Source organism: Silene latifolia, chromosome 10 (assembly GCF_048544455.1).
Source record: "Silene latifolia isolate original U9 population chromosome 10, ASM4854445v1, whole genome shotgun sequence".
NCBI lineage: Eukaryota > Viridiplantae > Streptophyta > Magnoliopsida > Caryophyllales > Caryophyllaceae > Silene > Silene latifolia.
The window spans coordinates 104,238,643-104,253,014 of record NC_133535.1 but is presented as its reverse complement, the minus strand read 5'-3'; the positions used below and the strand labels follow the sequence as shown (position 1 = coordinate 104,253,014).

The window sequence follows — 14,372 nt, the reverse complement described above, 5'->3', positions numbered from 1 at the left end:
GATATTAGCCCATGTTTGGTTGTCATCAACCTCGGTGAATCTCCCATTGGAACCCATGTTGAGCACATTTCTCGAATCTTCATATAAGCCATTCCAAAATTGTTGAACAAGGAACCATTCACTTAGTCCATGATGAGGACAAGAGCGACATGTATCCTTGAATCTCTCCCAAGCCTCATATGAAGACTCTTCATCTCTTTGCTTGAACCCGGTGATTTGGGCTATCAACATGTTAGTCTTCTCCGGAGGATAGAATTTATTGTAGAAGGCATGTGCTAACGTTTTCCAAGAATCAACACCAAGGGTAGCCTTTTCTAGGCTCTTTAACAATTGCTTTGCGGTTCCAATCAAGGATAAAGGAAACAACAACCATCGAATTTGGTCTTGAGTCACCCCGGTTTGAGAAATTGCATCACAATAGTCACAAAAAGTCTTCATATGTAGATGAGGATCTTCACTAGGCATCCCTCCAAATTGACTTCTCTCAACTAATTATATGAATGCGGATTTGGCAATGAAATTACCAGTTAGATGTGGTGGTGTAGGAATACCATTGGGTAGGTTCTCCTCGGTTGGTACGGAATGAGATGAGAATTTAGGCATTGTAGGTTGATTTTGTGGTTGGTTTGGAATTGGGTTATCTTCTCCTTCTCTTGAAAAAGGGTTGACAAACTCAATACTATCCGGTTGGATGCTACCAATGTCCACAAGTTCTCCAATTCCCAAACTTGTTGAAGTCACTCTAACAACTCTTCTAATATTGGTGAGGTTCTTTCAATTTCGGGATCAATAGGCAAAAGTATTCCTTGTGATCTTCTAGACATGCAAAAATCAAACAACTAGAAAACAATTAAAACTACCTTGAGGAATTCGACTTCCCCAAGGTTAAGAAAGACACAACTAAAAACAACAAATAACAATTCAATTGAACACCGTCCCCGGGAACGGCGCCATTTTTTATACGGTTTAAAACTTTGTCGTCCAAGCTAACCGATCAAAACAATATTTATAGACTCGACTAACTACTCTTAGTAGAGTGGCAAGTAAAGGTCGGATCCCAAAGGACGGGTATTGAATCATGTTATCGATTGTAGAAAACTATGTCTTAGGGTGTCACAATTTGGGTTGAGTTTGAGGTTTGTAATCTAAACTACTTAACAATGAAATGTAAGGAAATGAAAGCAAAACAAGAAAATAAGTAAATAGGGGTTTGTAAACAATTGATTAAGTCACTAGGGTATCATGGATTTATAGGGGATTCATGGTGGTGATCATACAAATATGTTTACATAGATGCAAGCAAATTATTGTTGTAGTGGAATCGAGTTAGTTTATGTCTTACAATTCCTAGGAAGATTTGGGTCCCAGAGCCGAGTCGATCAAGACTGTACAACACCTACAAGTCGATTTAGTTTCTTCCTATTCAACTATATGCATGGTCTAACATGGTGAATGAGACTAATCCCCCATTAACCCTAGTTATAAGACTACTCACTCATGGTCATGGTAAACATGCTAATAGGGGTGTTAATCATATTAACAAGGTTAAACATGGTGAATGAGTAAAGAAATAATTAATTAAGCAAAGGGTAAATGAGATTATACCAACTTAAGGATGATCCTAATAATAAGCAAAGAATAATAGAAGAACACTTGATGAATGACGAAGAGTTGTCATGTCTTCAATAAACCCCAAATAATCTTCAAATTACCCAACTAAGTCGAAGAACACTTGAATGATTAAAGAGAAATTAAGATTTGATTAATATTGAATTGAGTAACTACAACTTGATTAGGAAGATCTACCAAACTAATTGGTAAATTAACTTAATTATAAATTGGTAAAACTTGGTTCTTAATCCCTTAAGACAATGGGGTATTTATACTAAGTACACGGATTAGGGTAACTAAGGGCTTAAATGATGATTAAGTCCCTAAGAAGAAGATTAGTGCCTTGCAAGTCCCATAAGGAGCCGCTCGACTTGTCTTTGAAGTATGCTCGTGCTGCCCAGGGATCCGCTCGACCTGGCGATGAGACGCCCGGATTGAGGCTTGGGACGCCCGTCCAGAGCTCGGGACGCCCGGATCCTTGATCAGCTTTTCTTCTTCTTCTTTTGACTGCCAAAGGATCCGTGGGGATCGTTAAGGGGTCGTGGGGGTCTTCATCATTTCCCATTCTACTTGATTTATTCACTTAGGCCATTATTATTGGTCTTGTCTTAGATGATTGGTCATTAGATGCACTCCATTTAGCTCCACTTTGCTTTATAAATGTAAGGATAGCAATCCTCTCCTACCAAGGACACAGAACCTCAAAGAATATGCAAAGTAGGGAACTAAAGATAATAAATTACCCTAATAAGCACTAGAAAGAATAGGAATTAGGCTAGTTCAGGTACTAAATGTGCACAAATATGAGCCACGTCAGTGAGTGGGGTTTGCACAATTTTTGCATAAATTTCGGAAACCAATTTTTGTTAGGGTGTGGACGTTACTCATTTGTTATAATAAAGTGGAAGAAATGGAATTTTGGCAACTTCTTGATGTGTACCTCCACATTTTTCCAAAATGGCGCTTGCACCAACCCCGTTTCGACCCGTCACCTAGCCCCGTTATAACCCTTGTTTCTCTTTATGCACATTTTCCTTTTTGCATCTCATGTATGGTTATGTAGGAGGAGATTCCACGTTATATTGCGGGCATGTCTCACGAGCCAAGTAGTTGAGTGATTTTGGTTACTTTTTGGCATATAAATCACCCGTCCTTCAAATGAGCGACTAGTGAAAACTGTGAGGAAGTCGGTAGTCTAGGTCCTCTTAGTCATGGGTCAACTCAATCGAATCTTGTGTGTGTCATGTCAATCTTGAAGGTTAGGCTTTACTTCCCCCTTTCCCGCCTTTGAATTTGTTTTCTAGGCATTTGGTTGTCATTTTGAGGTTGCTTGAGCCATCACTAGGGCATTGACACCCCGCCATGACTATGAGACGGTATTTCCCGACCAAAACCTTCTTTTCGAAACAAAACCCTCCGCTTAGATGAGGAAAGCGGTTGAATTTTTTATTAATGCATCCTATGCTTGATTGTGTGCTTAAATGTTGGATGTGTCTAGATTTTCCGCAAGCCCCCACTTGCCTTGCAAAAGAGTGCATACCTCATTGCATTTCATTCTGAGTTGAAGGGACGGAGGAGGCCCGTTAATTGCCTACCATCGAATATTATTAGTCTAGATTAGTATTAGTTGAATAAGGGTCTCGCTTTTGCTCACTTACTTAATCGGGGACGAGTAATGCTTAAGTGTGGGGAGGTTTGATATATGATTAATTTAGACCGCTTTCCCCCTTTATTCTCGTGATTTTTGCCCCCATTTAACACGGTTTTATCTTTGATTCGCTTGCTTTTTACCCCTTTATCCCATGTGTTCCCATACTATGAATTCCCATCTCATCTTGTAGGGAATAGGCCAAGGAAGAGGCAAGACGGAATAAGGAGGAAGCACGGACGATAGCTTGTGTTAGCATGAGAAGAAGAAGAGGAGAATGCATTGAAGAAGTGTTCTCTGCCGGCAGGCCGGCAGCCGGCTAACCGGCAGAGAACCCCTCCCATGCCTTAACCGTTTTTGAAGAGACGAATTGAAGCTAATTGAAGAAATGCTCGCTGCCGATTGGTCACCCGGCAGCCGGTCAACCGGCACACACGCCCTGAACTTCTGAAGAAATGAAGAAAAGACAAGGAAGAAGGGTTATTTGCCGGCAGGCCGGCAGAGAACAACCCCAGGCCAATTCTTTGCATTTTGGAAAAATGACTCGCTGCCGGCGGGCTGGTCGGCAGCCGGTGGACCGGCAGAGGAGCCTCAAACGAGATTGAGCTTCTTCTCTTCTCTTAAGACCTAATCGAAGGGGATAGTATAAATACTCCGTCACTAATTCCCCTTGGACACACAACCCTAGATCTCAAATTATTTCCTTAATCTTATGCAAACCCTTAATCAAAACTTTAATCTTTCCTTAATCAAACATTAATTATTTCATAGATTAGCTTAAGAATTAGTTGTTATCAATTGTTTACATTTAGTATTGTGATGCGTGTATTTTATATAAGGTTTTTACCTCATTTTTTACACGCATTTCTTTGTTATTTACGTGGAATCTAGCTACAAATGCCCCCAAATAGTCTACTTTGGTTTGTCTTGTATAAATTGCAGGTATGAACCAGAAAGGAGTGAAATCAGGCCTGAACTTGTCCTAGTTTCATGCATTTTTGAGAACGAGGAATCGGAGCTCGGAATCTGTCACTTAAGGATGCTTGAAGTGGCCTCAGAAGGTGTAAAGGAGTTCACCCGTGATTATATAGCTCGATCGACCCATTTTGCTACTCATCATGGTCGATCGAATGCTTTATCTTCCAAGAATCACTCGATCGAGCTCTGCCTTTACTCGATCGAGATAGCCATCCTCTGAGGTCTTCTATCGAACGCTCATTTTACTCGATCGAATGGTTAGTCAAGTTTTCCTCTCGATCGAGTGGTTTCATTTCACTCGATCGAGAGCCTAGATGTTTTATGCGGATCTTGAGTTAATTTTCGAGATTTCCTTTTGTAATTAGGATAAATAAGTATGACGGCAGTCATAATACCTCTCTCTCTTCGGCCTCTCTTCTTCGATTTTCCCTGCCCTTGCTCTCCCTTGGGATTGAAAACTTGGAACTTATTTCTTCTTTACTTTTCCTTGTAATCGGTACTCTCTATTCATAATTAATTAGTTGTTCTTGTCTTATTGCTTTTATTCTCTCAATCTCTATTGTTTCTATTCTCCTCCTAGATCATCAATTATGCTTAATTTCTATTGTTTATGTATTGTTGTTGTTTACCCAATAATTATGCATAACTAATTCCCTTGTTAATTTTAAGGGAACTATGAATAGGTGATTAGAACTTGATGCGAATTGGATCTATGTTGTTAATCACTGCATATAATTGTTCTTGTCTACTTGAGTCGACCCAATTAGATAATTAACCTCGGTACACTTTGACCTGGATCGGAAGATTGGAAAAGGTAAGACCTGCAGTGACCATTAGGGCATTCTAATGAGGGCGGAAGTTAAGTTATAATTGTCTTAGGGAGAATAGTGGACCGGAAGGACCTTTTCACTACCCTGTAGATCGGGTTTGCATTGACCTAAGACCCTAGACTACACTCCTAAAGAATCATGGTGAACCGACAGTCTTAGCTGTTTCTCTTACTTGGCTTTCATTAAATTCTCTTCTTTATTTCTCTTACTTTACTTCTCTCTTTGACCTCCGTAGAGTAGAACAAACCATCAAAACCCCCAAGAAATAGTGACTCGAACGGACTTAGTTTAGCAGACATTTTCCCATCTCCCTGTGGAGATCGACCCTACTTCCGCTAACTTCTGTTGATAGTTATAGGTATTTATTTTTGGAACTAAACGACGGTATCATATTGGGTTGTTAATTGAAGATTGGTGAAGATTATTCTTCTATTTAATCAAAGATTGCAACTTTGTCTTCAATATTGGTATAATCTCTTTCCTATTATTGTTCATCTTTCAATTGTTTACATATTTAAGTTGCTTAACTAGTTTACTTTGCAAGCATGTTTTCTTTTATTTATTCCATGCTAAAATCTTCATCTTTCACCTTTGTTATTGTGAACATGTGTGAGTAGTTTCATACAAGGATGGAGGGGGATCTTATATAGAGTCATAGGGTTGGATTATGACATAGGAAGACTACAATCTTTGAGTATATGCTTGTTAGTTTTATCATGTACATAAGGTGTTTGTGAAAATGCTTGAATGAAAGTTTAGGTGTTTACACTATCTCTTCTACTTGTTGGATGAGAGCTTGACTTGTGACTAGGAATCACATGATGAAACTATGGGTTTGGTTAATTGAGTGAGAGCTTAATCGATCTTAACCTAGGGTGAGTCTCACATCGAGAGATTGGAACTTTCCTTTGCATTTACTCTTGGATTTTGTGTAAACCCCCCTCCCCCCCTCCCCTCCTTATCTATATGAGTGAACCCGGACATCCTTGTTTTTCCCTATCATTGTTTCTTATCATTTTAGTAATCGCTCTACTTTTAATTAGTTGGCTTTAATCTCCTTAGTTAGTCTTATAATCAATCCATCACCTTAGATTGAACTAAACTAGTGTCTATACAAACAATCCTATAACCATAATCTCCGTCCTTTGGGTTCGACCCTCACATGCACACGACACCCTCGTACACTTGTGAGGAAATAAGAATTAAGATTTATTGAAACAATTGTTCGTACTTCTCATTTCATACAGTAATTTACTTCACAAATTCTCATTGAAGACGAACACTATCCGTCATAAGCCGAAAATGGATAGTGTCCCTCTCACAATATATAAGTGGCAAATCAAGTGTGAATTAAATGGAGCACCCTACTTGTCCTCACATTTGTGATATTGTGAGAGGGGCACTATCCGTCTTCAGCTTGTGACGGATAGTGCCATCTTCAATGAGACAAGCTGTTTACTTATACGATGATCTTTTCCGTGTTATTTTTGCAAAAAGTGACCACTTTTTGTTAAATAGTGTAACTTTTAGGTAATAGTAACTACATTGCTAATCATAAAAAATAATCACTAATTAACCAAATTTGGTCACCATTTATAAAAAAAAGTGATCACTTAATCCTCGCCGCACGTACCGTACAATAAAATTTGCGCATTTCATAATTTGGACGAATGTAAAGAACAACGATTTAGTTGGTCGAGGGTACGTGTAATATCCGTCATTTTTGTTGGTCACTCGATTGAATGGGTCAGGGGTGAGGGGTAATATCCGTATAAAACCCTTAAATTATAGGACTATAACGCAAATTTAATACGTGATTTATTGTCATAAACGAAAAACAATGAAAAACAATAAAGCACAAGAATTAACCTTCGGTCCTAGTGCAATTCGGTAATGAGAGATCAAAGTAGATCCCCTCCTAATTGTTGCACCCAAGATCGTCTGAGAATATGCCCTTGTGCTAGAAATGTGTTCTCTAATTGCCTTGCAATATTGAGAGAACTTGATGTGTGTTTTCTTTAGATGTGAGATCTGAATTTTGAGAGGAAAAATGTCTCTCAAAACCCTAATTATTTTTGCAAAATGAATTAGGTTAGAAAGGAGAAGAAACTCTCCTTTTGTTCTACCCATTCGGTCCGTGGGTTTCATTAGGGAGGGGGTGGACTTTCCACTTCCTCCTTATTAAACTCGTGATCCGACTTGAATTGCTAAAACGTATACGACGGGTTTTTAATTATAAATTGTCATCAGTTATCGGTAATTAAAACATTAACTAATAACACGGATTAGTTGAAATGTTAATACATGTCCGACAAAGACAATATTGTATAATTAATTTATTCAATATACATTAATCAAATATAAATCGCTTTATATTTAATTTACGAATTAACCGCTTAATTCGTCTTAGCCATTTTTATTTAATCCGTATTAAATAATTATCTCAACATCGCGTTTGACTAATTATTAGTCAGTAACTCCGACTAACTGGTTAGTCAACATTTGGCATCAACATGACTGTATTTTCATACCGTCACATCTCTCAAACGTATCCTATAGGTGTGACTTTTAGGGACCAGTTGATCACCGCCATCTGTATGACAATAACGTCAAACTTATCTAGCAAGCCAACCGTTATTGATAAACGTGGACCAACTGATTTTGATACAAAAGTATACCCTTTGATCCTTTTAGAGATTTATAAGTCCTTGCACTAACTGTAAAGGACACCAGCCCCAACAAGCTCCCACTTGTCCGTACAAGTGTATGTGCAATGACGTTATCCGCACTAACTGGAGGACACAGCTCCAACAAACTCCCACTTATACGTACAAGTGTACGTGCGATAACCGATTCTCATATTCATTTAAAATTTCTCCCACTCAATGTAAAACAATTTGCAGATCCGGATCCGCAAAGGTCGTATTTTACAATCGATCTGTATCTAGAGTGGTTTCCCCGACTAGAGAGTAACTTAACTGATAAAACGAATCCGTATCCGAGCATGGCCATGCATTTCGATTCTGACTCCTCGAGTGGCCCCGAGAAATATCGAGTACCGATAAAGGCTGAATATTTCCTTCAACTCGAACTCCTTCCGATCTAAGCACAGCATGAAATGACCGAGAAACAATATACTTGGCCCCCTGTTACGGATGACCGTGAGAAAGAAACCAAAGTCACCCAAAATCTGCCTTAGTCTCAAGAGACAGTCGATAGTCAAAAGAATCGACTCTTAGGATCACCATGGAGGTCCTATCCACGACCGGGCACCGAATGTTATAAAACATTTAGGACTCCACGTCGATGTCACAATTGTGTCCTACGAAATATCCGTATAAATCGCTCTCGTGATTGGTCGGTCAACCGGTTGACTTATGGCTCGTTGAACCCACCATCAACCAACGTCACAAAATAATTGCCGAGTTATCAGCTCATGTGGGCAATCAAGGACTGAAAAGATATAATGTTTGTTCAGTTCACTTTGTGGTGTTCAAAATTGTCGTACAAATCCACATGAAAAACAAAATATATAAATATCAAAACGATGATGTCGTATAGAGTACAAAAGAGAATGAATCGAATCCATAAAAGAGTACTACAACTTAGGAACACGTTTAATTCCCATGGAATTAACATGCCCTTCATGCTTATCTTGTCGTAATGGTTTAGTGAGAGGATCTGCTATGTTATCATCTGTAGCAATCTTTTCTATCACTACTTCCTTTTGCTCCACGTAATCTCGGATTAGATGAGCTTTCCGTTGTACATGTCTAGACTTGTTGCTAGACTTTGGCTCCTTAGCTTGGAAGATGGCACCTCTATTGTCGCAATAGATGGTGATCGGGTCATTCGAACTAGGCACTACGAATAGTCCTTGTAAGAATTGACGCATCCATATCGCTTCCTTTGCAGCTTCAGACGCGGCATAGTACTCGGACTCGTCGTAGAATCTCTTTGTAACACTTTGTTTGGAACTCTTCCGGTGATCGCAGCGCCATTAAGAGTAAAAACGAATCCGCATCGAGATTTTGAGTCATCTCGATCCGTTTGGAAGCTAGCATCTGCGAATCGGTTGCGCATAGCGTTTGATCGCCTCCATAAGTCAATCCCCAATCTTTAGTCCTTAGTAGGTACGTAAGAATGTTCTTGACAGCCATCCAATGTGATTCACTTGGATCTTTGTTGGAATCGACTTGTCATACTCAATGCATATGCCACGTCCGGACGTGTGCATATCATGGCATACATGATTGATCCTATAGCCGAGGCATAAGGAATCCGTGTCATGCGCTCTTTCTCTTCCGGTGTCTCTGGTGCCTGAGACTTGCTCAAATGCACCCCTGGAGCCATAGGAAGAAAACCCTTCTTGGAGTTAGTCATGCTGAATCTCTCTAGGATTTTGTCTATGTAAGACTCTGATCGAGAGATAACATCCGACGTGATCTATCTCGATAGATACGGATGCCTAGAATTCTTTGTGCCTCACCCAGATCTTTCATCCGGAAATGGTTTTTCAACCATACTTTCACCGAAGTTAAGAGAGGTATGTCATTCCCAATCAGGAGTATGTCATCGACATACAATATTAGGAAGACAATCTTGCTCCCACTCGACTTGATATAAAGACATGGTTCCTCGACCGATCGAGTAAAACCATTTTCTTTAATCACTTGGTCGAAGCGATGATTCCAACTCCGAGATGCTTGCTTAAGTCCATAAATGGAACGCTTAAGCTTGCACACTTTCTTAGGATTTTGTGGATCGATGAAACCTTCGGGTTGTACCATGTACAACTCTTCCTCCAAAAAACCGTTTAAGAAGGTGGTTTTCACATCCATCTGCCAAATTTCATAGTCATGAAAAGCGGCAATCGCTAAGATAATCCGAATGGAACGCAGCATGACTACGGGTGCAAAAATTTCATCGTAGTGCGGACTGGCACTTGGGTGAAACCTTTAGCAACTAGTCGTGCTTTATAGATATCTTGTTGACCTTCCACAGAATGCTTTATCTTGTAAAGCCATTTGCATTGAAGGGGACGAACCTTAGCAGGTAAGTCAACAAGATCCCATACGTTGTTCTCATACATGGAGTCCATCTCGGATTGCATGGCCTCAAGCCATAGCTTTGAGTCGGAACTGGTCATGGCACCTTTATAGGTTGCGGGTTCACTACTCGTTAAGAGTAGAATGTCATCTATGTCATGTTCCTCGACCATACCAATGTATCTGTCCGGAGGAATAGAGACTCTTCCCGACCTCCTAGGTTCCTCAGGAATATTCACCGCAGCCGGGATTGAAGGAATTGGTTCCTCCAATGGTTGCTCGGTATTTGGTTCTGGAATCTCTGACAGGTCGAAGGTTCTATCACTCTTTGCATTCTCGAGAAATTCCTTCTCTAAGAATGTCGCACTAGCCGCAACAAAAACACGTTATTCGGTTGGCGAATAGAAGTAATGACCAAGTGTTCCTTTAGGATAACCTATAAAGTATGTCTTGACCGATCGCGGGCCGAGCTTATCCTCGTGTCTCCACTTGACATAAGCCTCGCAGCATCAAACCCGTATAGAGGACAAGTTAGGGACCGTTCCCTTCCATAGTTCATATGGGGTCTTGTCAACAGCTTTAGACGGACTTCGGTTAAGTATTAGAGCAGCTGACAGAAGAGCATAACCCCATAATGAGTCAGGCAACACGGTGTGACTCATCATGGATCGAACCATATCAAGTAGTGTTCGATTTCTCCGTTCGGACACACCATTCAACTGAGGTGTTCCAGGTGGAGTTAACTGTAGGGCAATCCCACAGTCTTTAAGGTGTTGATCAAACTCGTGAGAAAGATACTCGCCACCACGATCTGAACGTAGTGTTATAATCTTTCTACCCAGTAGGTTCTGTACCCTATTCTGGTATTCTTTGAATTTCTCAAAGGATTCACTTTTATGCTTCATTAAGTAGACATAACCATATCTACTTAAATCGTCCGTGAAAGTGATGAAATACCTATAGCCTTCTCGTGCGGTGATTAACATAGGTCCACATACATCCGTGTGTATGAGTCCTAATAGGTCAGCAGCGCGCATTCCAACACCTTTGAAGGAAATCCGAGTCATCTTACCGATGAGACATGATTCACACGTGCCAAATGATTGAAAATCAAAGGCCGAGATAGCTCCATTTTTGATGAGCTGTTTAACGCGTTTCTCATTAATGTGTCCCATACGGCAGTGCCATAGATACGTTTGATCTTTGTCACCAACCTTTAACCTTTTATTCGTTACGTGTAATATTTCGGTGGTCTGATCTAAAACATAAATTCCGTTCATGGAGACTGCCTTGCCATAAATCATATCGTGTAATGAGAAAATGCAAGTATTATTCTCTATTACAAATGAAAATCCAAGTTTGTCAAGTGCAGAAACTGAAATAATGTTTTTAGAAAGACTGGGTACATAATAGCAGTTATATAAAAATAACTCAAATCCGCTAGGAAGCTGGATCACGTATGTTCCCCTCGAGACGGCAGCCACTCGTGCTCCATTCCCGACACGCAGGTCCACCTCACCCTTTACGAGGGGTTCGATGTTTCGGAGCCCCTGCACATGATTACACAGATGAGAACCACAACCAGTATCAAGTACCCAAGTTCCGTAACTTGCGTGGTTAATCTCAATCATATGAATAAAAGTAGAAGAGGATGAAGACATACCAACAGGTTTAACGCGACCTGCCTTTAAGTCCTCATGATAAACAGGACATGTACGCCTCCAATGCCCAGTCTTGTGGCAATGATGGCATTCCATGTTTTCATTCTTGCTCTTTGTCGCGCCTGATGAGGTGCTCGACTCACCAGGCCCACTCTTACCTGAACCCGACTTCTTGAACTTCGGTTTACCTACTGTTAGGTTTGCCTGAGCTTTGCCCTTACCCTTGCCCTTGTTTGTCACGACGAGAACATCTTGTTTCATGCTCCCACTGAACTTCATGTCCTTCTCGGTCTGTACGAGAAGGGAGTGCAGTTCATGGGGACTTTTCTTCAAATCATTCATATAGTAATTCGCTCTAAAGAGCGCAAAACCATCGTGGAGTGAATGAAGCATGCGGTCAATCACAATGTTCTCGCTGATTTTACAATCAAGCGCCTCCAGTCTCTCGACATTCTCAATCATGCTGAGAATGTGTGGGCTAACCGGTTGGCCCTTCTGGAGTCTCGCATCAAAGAAGCGAATGGTATGCTCATAGGTCACGATTCTCGGTGCTTTCGAGAATTCCTTAGTGAGCGTGGTGAAAATCTTGTTTGCACCTTGGGCTATGAAGCGTTTCTGCAAATTGGATTCCATTGCAAAAATGAGTACGTTTTTAATCGCACCCGCTTCCATGACGAAGTCGCTATACGTGGAGACCTCGTTAACTCGAGCCGTGGGGCCTGGGGCTGGCGGGAGAGGCTCAGTCAAATACTTGAGCTTCCCGTCGGCGGTGGGGCATTCCGTAATGCCGCCTCCCATTCCGCGAAGTTTGATCCATCATTCTTCAGTCTAGTGGACTGATTCATCTGATTCATAAAGATCCGAAGCCATGACTCACGGTCCAATGTGGCACTTGGCATTGGGTCATCGAGGATGCCAGCCATTATGTTATTAGCAGTTTAAAATGCGTGTTTCTACATGAAAAAGAAAGAAAAACAAAAACGAAATAAGCAACTCATCGAGGTGATTTAAGTCTATTTAAAATTCATTTTAGACTCATTGCACTTGCATAATTGATCTCCCTCAAGAATAATACAAGTGATCCCAAGACTCAATTTCCGTAAATTGATAAGCCAACTGTTTAGCTAATTCTTCCGTAAGAACTCTTGGTCGATAGATTTCCGTAAATCCTATCTATAGTCCACCATGATCACAGGATCGTACGAGTGACCATAGCGTTGAGATAAAATAGGTCAATCGGTTCCAACTTACCCGACGTAGAAGGGGTCATATTATGCCTACCGACGAAGAAGGGACTCATTGGAGTTTGACCTATAAAGACCATTCTCAATTTTGGTTTATACGAGGAAGATCCCATCAACTAAGTTTAAATTCATTTTAAGTGAACGAATAACTAGCAAATCGCGTGAATGAATTAATTTAGATGATGGCTTAAAACGTGTGACATATGAATGTCATAGAAAACTAACGCGTGACCTCTATATGAGTCAGTTTTCATGCAATTATTAGGTGGTTTGGTTTTAGGCGGAATATGATGCAATCTATCGTTACGATAAAATAAATAAATGAATGCAATACGTAAATAAAAATTCCTAGTGTGGCCTATCCTAATAAAAAGAACATGAAACAACTTTGGAATCCACAGTTGGACCCGAGAAGCTTGTCTTGATGTTCCATCTTTGCCCATGCAGCGGGAGTGAGCATCCGATCTCCATCTTTAGTCTTCTCAAAATTACAATTAAAATTTACAAAATATAAACCTATTTACATTCTAAATAAAAACTGTAATTCAAAAATAATAAAAAGGGAGATACGAGATCTCAAAATACAACCAAGACCGTGTTCCATCATTACGGTAACACGTTCTACTAAGGCCACACTAAGTTACAACCGATTGTAAAATAAATAAATAAATACGTAAAGTAAGCATTCAAAACATTCAAAATAACGATAAATAAAATGCATCAACTAAAATTTAAATTTATTCGTGACATAATTCTGTAATTATGTTAAATTTAATCCAAACCACCTTTTAACAATTAAAACTATGTGACAAAACCGCTTAATCAACTTAATTTTAATTCATGATAATCCTTTATTTTAAATCGTTTTAAAATAATTCAATGGTACGTGAGTGAACCGTTTCACTATCAAGCGAATGCATAAAATCCGTATTATGCCTATGATATAGCCAAAAACCAAATTTTTTTTTTCTTCTTTTCACGGTTAAACCGTGTCAAAAACAGCAAAAAATTTTTTTTTTTTTTTTTTAAATTTCAGCAGAAATGCCGAGACCAAAAGGGGAAAAACAGTAGCTAAAACCGTGAGCCACAACAATCCCAAACAAAAACGATTTGTTAAAATTCAATTGCAATTTGAACATAATTCGTATGAAAACAAAACTACAATTGACATGATCTTAACATATTGTTATAATTATCGTTTAAAACAACAATACGCAAAGAACAAATTGAAAACAAAACAGAAAATCGTCACAAGGCACGATCTTCGATGCACAAAAATCAGCCGTGTAAAAAATTACAAACCAGCCGTGACAAAAAAATTTGTGCCGCACGAAATTTTATGCAAACAATTG

At 39.8% G+C, this 14,372-nt stretch overlaps 1 pseudogene; it reads left to right on the top strand.

The window, feature by feature from the left end:
- The first annotated feature begins 124 nt into the window (after positions 1–124).
- LOC141610398 (small nucleolar RNA R71) lies at positions 125–223 on the top strand (annotated as a pseudogene).
- Positions 224–14,372: the final 14,149 nt, after the last annotated feature.